Source organism: Cygnus olor, chromosome 6, assembly GCF_009769625.2.
Source record: "Cygnus olor isolate bCygOlo1 chromosome 6, bCygOlo1.pri.v2, whole genome shotgun sequence".
NCBI classification, from domain to species: Eukaryota; Metazoa; Chordata; class Aves; order Anseriformes; family Anatidae; genus Cygnus; species Cygnus olor.
The window spans coordinates 26,861,905-26,867,904 of NC_049174.1; the positions used below are offsets into that span (position 1 = coordinate 26,861,905).

At 39.6% G+C, this 6,000-nt stretch overlaps 1 protein-coding gene across 1 annotated transcript in view; it reads right to left on the reverse strand.

Annotated features, from left to right (window-relative positions):
* The window catches only part of RALB (RAS like proto-oncogene B), a 45,226-nt gene extending 39,480 nt beyond the window's left edge, over positions 1-5,746 (reverse strand). Inside the window, exons 1-2 of the mRNA XM_040562336.1 lie at positions 5,665-5,746; positions 5,307-5,459 (exon numbers count right to left, since the gene is read on the reverse strand). The gene's annotated coding sequence lies outside the window, so the exon portion shown is untranslated. The remainder of the gene's footprint in view (positions 1-5,306; positions 5,460-5,664) is intronic.
* Positions 5,747-6,000: the final 254 nt, after the last annotated feature.

Genomic DNA, 6,000 nt, shown 5'->3' on the forward strand with positions numbered 1-6,000 from the left:
CTGTCAGCACTGAAAGACACTTGGAACCACAAGTTAGTCCTCAAGCAAAACTAGTTTCAGCAGAAACTGCTTGTTTTAATGAACACAGCAGTCCTTCCCCATATGCACAGTTTGAGCTTGTACTTGCCTCACTGTACCAAGTTCCAGCAAGAAACGTACCAGTGGTATTTTGCAAGTCACACGATCCAAGATATTTGGATCTTTACAGTGCCATGATTAACACATAATGAGGAATGTTGGAAAAAAAATGTACCTCGCCTGCATTGCTAACTCCACCTTTTATAATTAATACAATTTAAGGTAACTGATACAGGATTTTTTCCGTCATTTGTGACATTCCTTAGCTTTGTACCGCTCACTGTGCTTGCACAATAGAATTAAACTGGTCGACTACCTCATCGTGCATTTCTTTTCACTTCCAGTGCCATTTGCTGGTTGTAATGTGTAAGCAACATACTACCACAAATACTTTCTCAGTTCTCCAAATGAAATGTACATAATATAATTATTGTATTAACTGTTCAGAGTATCTGTATGTCTGTACCTCAGTTTCCTTCCTGCTGTCTTATAGGGAATGAAGGAAGACAACACGTACCTTTCACAAACATTTACTGTTGCCATGTGTATAATCCCCACCACTGCAAAGAACTGACATTCCTAAAATGTTTCCTTTCTGTGCTGAATCAACAGCAGAATGCTGTGATAGGCCTATTAACGAGCAATGACTAATAATGAGATTACCGAGGCAGGCAGGACACATGGAGGTTTTCACTGAAAATGGATTCTTAAATAAATTTAACAGTTAAAATACGATGTCCATTTAATCATTTAGACTGACTGCTCTCTTCAACAATAGAGGAAGCAAGTCCAAAATTCAAGGCCCATCTTTGACAGAGCTCTTCTCAAATGAGATAATATATTATACATCATCCGTTCTCATTCGGATTATCCACAAGCTGATCCATCCTTCACTCCTATTAACTGAATGGTTGCTGCAGAAAATGATTCTCTGCCCATGAACTGTATGTGCATTCATTTAATTTCAACTCTTTTATTTAGTTTTGATCAGACACACAGACCACAAAGACTTCTTTCTATTCCCACCCTGGAAGAGAACACCTAGGCATATTGTAATTTCAAACCTTCTTTTTACCAAATATTAACCTATGCTTGATTAAAATTTGCAGTTTCTCAAGCATTATTACCAACACATTTGGCCGGTTAGTCATAGGAACTGTCAATAAAAGGGGACATGAGCGAATAGCCACAGAAATGTTTTCAATTGTTTGCTTTGCTTTCTTGGGTTTGGTTTCGAAGTCTGTGAGGTCTCATCTCCTGTCCACCTTGTACTGGACAATTCAGACAATTTGTGCCTGGCTTTCAACAACCCCTTTGAAAGGCAGCATCTCTAAGACCTGATAGATGGGTGCTGACACAGTGCTCCTGCAAACTGTTGCTCACTTGGCATCAGGCTGTTTTCTGAAGTCTGTGAGGAAAACACCTTTTTCTCTAACAGAAACTGAAAGCAAAGCTGGAGCAACACTCCAACGACACCAATGACAGCTGGCCACTGATGACAGAGCCCTAGTGACAAGTATAAAATATGCTTTTTAAAGAGAAGATAAACCCAAAAGGAAAACAACATGACCCTGGAGAGGAGACAGGATGGCGTTTTGGAACATGTCCCCAGGACTTGCTACCTGGAACCGTCTGCATAACCCCCAGTTCAGCAGGCAAGATGCGACTCTCTCATTTCTTTGCAAGTACAACATGTTACATTACTTTGAGTTGTTTCTATAAATACAGTATGCCAACGCTTATTTAATGATTTTACCACCTAGGAGTGTTATTTGCATTCAATAATGAAGCAGTTGAAATTTTAAGGTATTTTGTTGTTAAATTGCAATGAAGTTGGAAAGGCTGCTTGCCCAGATTCCCCTTTCATTACATATGGCAAAAGTCCTTACAGAAATCTAGGAGCTGGCTACAGCCTTGTGCTGCTTGTCTCACATGTAGCAAAAATATTATATGACACAAAGCATTATATAAGCCTGTGTAACAGACAGCTATGTTTAAATCCAGGTTTAATAGGGAACAATTTATGGTAATGTTACCGCTCTGTTTCCTCTCCTGAGCCTTTCTCTGTCTTGTGCCTACGTACATATTTTCTGGGCCATTTATTCTTCCCTGTACTGAAGAATATTATTAAACAGGTAAGATAGTGAGTACTGGAAAAAAATATTCATGTCCCATCAACACAAACAAAAACATGGAGTGCACTCAAAAAGCTATAAAGCTGTTGGAGCATGACATTAGATTGAACACAGGAACTATTTGTTTAAACAAGTTTTCAAGGTTTGTACATCTTTATGTACCAGTTTATCCTGAGATGATACAGCATATCGTTCAGAATTGCATGTCTAAGCAGATATTTCTTAAGATGCAATTTCTTTGTGCTTCAGGCTACATTTTCATTTAGTCATGACAGCGTAACAAGCAGTCTCTCTCTTGCATTCTGTGGGGCAATAACTTTACTATGCTCCATTTAGTAAAGCTATGGATATTAAGTGGAACTACTGTTGAGAGTATGAAAAAAGAGTATTGCTACATTGGTATCAAAGAGATTGCCGTGAGTTTTAAGTGTGTTCCTTATCCTTACCCTTTCTTTTCTTTTTTTTTTTTTTTTTCTTTTTCCTCTGGAGATCTGAGTATATTTCAGTATATATATATAGTATATTTCATATATTAAAGTTCAGGATTACCGTATGCAGACACTATCTGAAGCTATATCTGAAAAGGAAAAACTAAAAAAGTCCTAAGCATGAAAAACTTTTGCAAATATTTCAGCTGCTTATGTGAAATAAAACATGATAATCTAACACAGAATTGAGAACAAGTATTTTAATAATTTAAGGAGTTTGCTCAACTTTAGAGTTGTCAGGTTTGATGATTAAAATACAGAGCAAGGAACCAGAAGACATAACCTCTATTTTCAGCGTTAGCACTGACTCACTGTGTGATATTAAGTAAGTCACTTAATTTAACTGTCTCACTCTCCATCTCACCTGTAAAATGAGGGAACCTACCTCACAAGTTCTAAGTGAGATTAATTAATTAAACGTTTGCTACACACCTAAAAGTTCTTGGATGTAAGGTGGTGGAAAATTTATTATTAAACACATATATAAACAGGATACAAGTGCAGAGCTGGGTGGTTTCTATAAAGGAAACTCATTTCTCTTTCATCTCTGAATTTTTTAAGCATGACAACAAAATAATTAACTACAGGAAAAACTGTGGGTGAAGCCCTTGAAAAGAGTTTATAAATTGAACATAAAAAAGCATAGCCACAAACTAGACACTGACTAAACTATAACTAAGAAAAAAAATATGATTCCTTCTTCAATAGGGCCCAAAATTAAAGACAAAGGCGACTTTTTCTCTTATGATCCAGAAGTAAATTTACATCTAATGACAGTGAAAGGCAGCAGATTTAAATGTGGAGAAAGGAAATGTTTCTTAAAGAAAAGACATTGTTATCGAACTCATTGCCACACAACATCGTTGGAATGAAGATCTCAGTGAATTCAAGAAACAAACTTTTATATGGAAATGTGAATATCCATTGTGATATTTTACAAAATGAAAGAGTTAAAAAACACTTGTGTTGCAGAGCACAAGTTAACTGTTGGCTGATATGCGTTAAAAGAATCTGCTGAAAAGCTCTTTGAACAGCTGAAAACCCTGGGTTTACCTGCAGCTGTGCCAGAGCACCTAGCACAGGTCACTGGGGAGGCAAAACTCTGGAGCCGGCGGGCCTGTGGCCACATCTCGTTCAGCAACACCAGCGCTCCGTCAGCTAGGCCACACAGCTCACCTTCTACTCTGACCATTACTACGTTGAGAAAATGGCGGGTTTGTTCTGTTGCAAAATTAACTATGTCAGCGACAGAAGAGGGTCCAGCAACTTTTAACTAAAGAGGATTTTCTGCCTTCCGTTCCCTCAACGGCAAGCTCACAATGCAGCTGAGATAACACAAAGCAACAATTTTTACTGACGTTGTTCTGTGGCCTTATGAATAAGCTGATCAAAACCACAGCGGGCAAAGGAGAAATGGATAAAGTAGTGTGATCAATGACACATTCAAAGGTTACATGTTTCCTGGACAATTGCTTGCACCCAAGACTGTTTGGGGAAAGGATGCAACTCATCTGCACTTTTCTGAAGCCTGTTATTGTTATCTTGTATATTCATACACATCACTGCTGCTTTCTGTTGGTCCCATTCAAGAGTGAGGCCTTTAATGAACCATGATTGTGAACTTTTCACAAGGTTTTGGCACGCTGCTGGTGTGTGTTACTCTGGCAGGGGCACATGCACAGGAAAATTCATGTGTTCTGTCCCCTTAAAAGCAGCCTTCTAGGTTAAGAAATAATTTAAATTATACCATTTAGTAAATAAAAATGCGAGCGGATTGTTAACCTTCATTGTAACATTTTTTTACTCTGCGAATTCCAGAAAATACTAAGCTATTCATCTACTATAAATGTAATTATAAATATATATTTGATATAGCTAATAAGTTTCTACCCAGTTAGCATTGCAGAGACATCCAGACAAAACCTTAGGCCCTCCCCCAAGAATGACAGGACCTTTCCATTTAGCTCTTCTTTCCATCTGCATTACAGAGCTAAAAGACCAAGATGGAGAAGTAACAACAGCAGCAAGGGTTATGCAGTTATATTAAAAGGAAACAATGACTCACTGTTAATATGTTTACTTGGCCTGTATGCTTCAGGATGAGTGAATATTAGTATAGAAATCTAGTTCTTTTATTCTCTTTTTATTTAGCTTATTACTAGCTAGTACTACTGCCTTGGTTAAGTCAAATAAGACTAAGAACAAACAAGAGGTGCTTGTCACACAGCATTACCACAATGCCACGTGCTCACTCCGAGCTGCTTGTGTATACATTTTAGCAGCTGTTTTTTCCTGTCTGTCCACAGCGAATGGGTAGGTTGCCTCACAGAGTACGTGCGCCTTGTCCTTTTCCTGCACCCAGCCCGTATCTGTAACCCTCTCTCTGCAGCCTGAGAGCCTTCCCCATTGCTGCTATCCCTCTTCTCACCCCAGCTGGGCCAGGGAGCTCCTTTTTCTTCTCACCTCAGTGACAGAAAATGAAAGCAAGTTCTCCTTTCACGTGTATTTCTGTCCCTGGCTGCACACACATAAATACATAGGTGATCTTTCTTCAGTGCCACATTACAAGCTAGAGAGATCATCTGCTTTCTTAGCTGATACTCACTGTGCTTAAGGAGGGCGTTCGTCCTAGAGCAGCAGTTTCTCAGGGAGCGTGAATCAGGCGGGCAGGCAGAGGATGGCAGGGGCAGCTCCGCTCCCGTTTCCAGACCAATTCACCCGGTGACTGTGGCTGGACTCCTCCTAGTGCCTCACGGAGCTGCAAGAAAAGGGAAGGGCTCAGGATATGATATCATGCGCTGGTTCTGAAAACAAGGAAACTGTTGTAGATGGTTGAAAAAGTAACAGCTTCAAAATTCCTCAATGGCCAATAACAGAGAATTACTTTCCTGCTTCGCCTTCCCAACCCTCTTCAAAAACCATTTCAGTAAATAAAAGTGACAAATTTAGGAAACAATATTTACCTTATGACTAGGAATAGCCAAAGAGATGTGTTAGAGCTGAGCCACCTCAGAGCACTGTTGTGTTCCCTGTCGCGGTCTGTTGTCTGTGCGTGCGCCACATCTCAAGCTCTGACCTTGCTGCCCAGAAAGATACGTTCAGGCAAACACACATTGCCAGCTCCCTGCAGCCACAGCTGGGTTTGCATAAGCAGCAGGGACTCCCAATCATCCACTCCTTGGCAATACCCAGACCTGTTTATTGCCCTTTCCAGTGAAAGTAATATCGTCTAAAGCACCTAAGTGACTTAGGAATCCAATTAATATTTTCTAAAGCAACGTAAGCAAACAGGCTTGTAA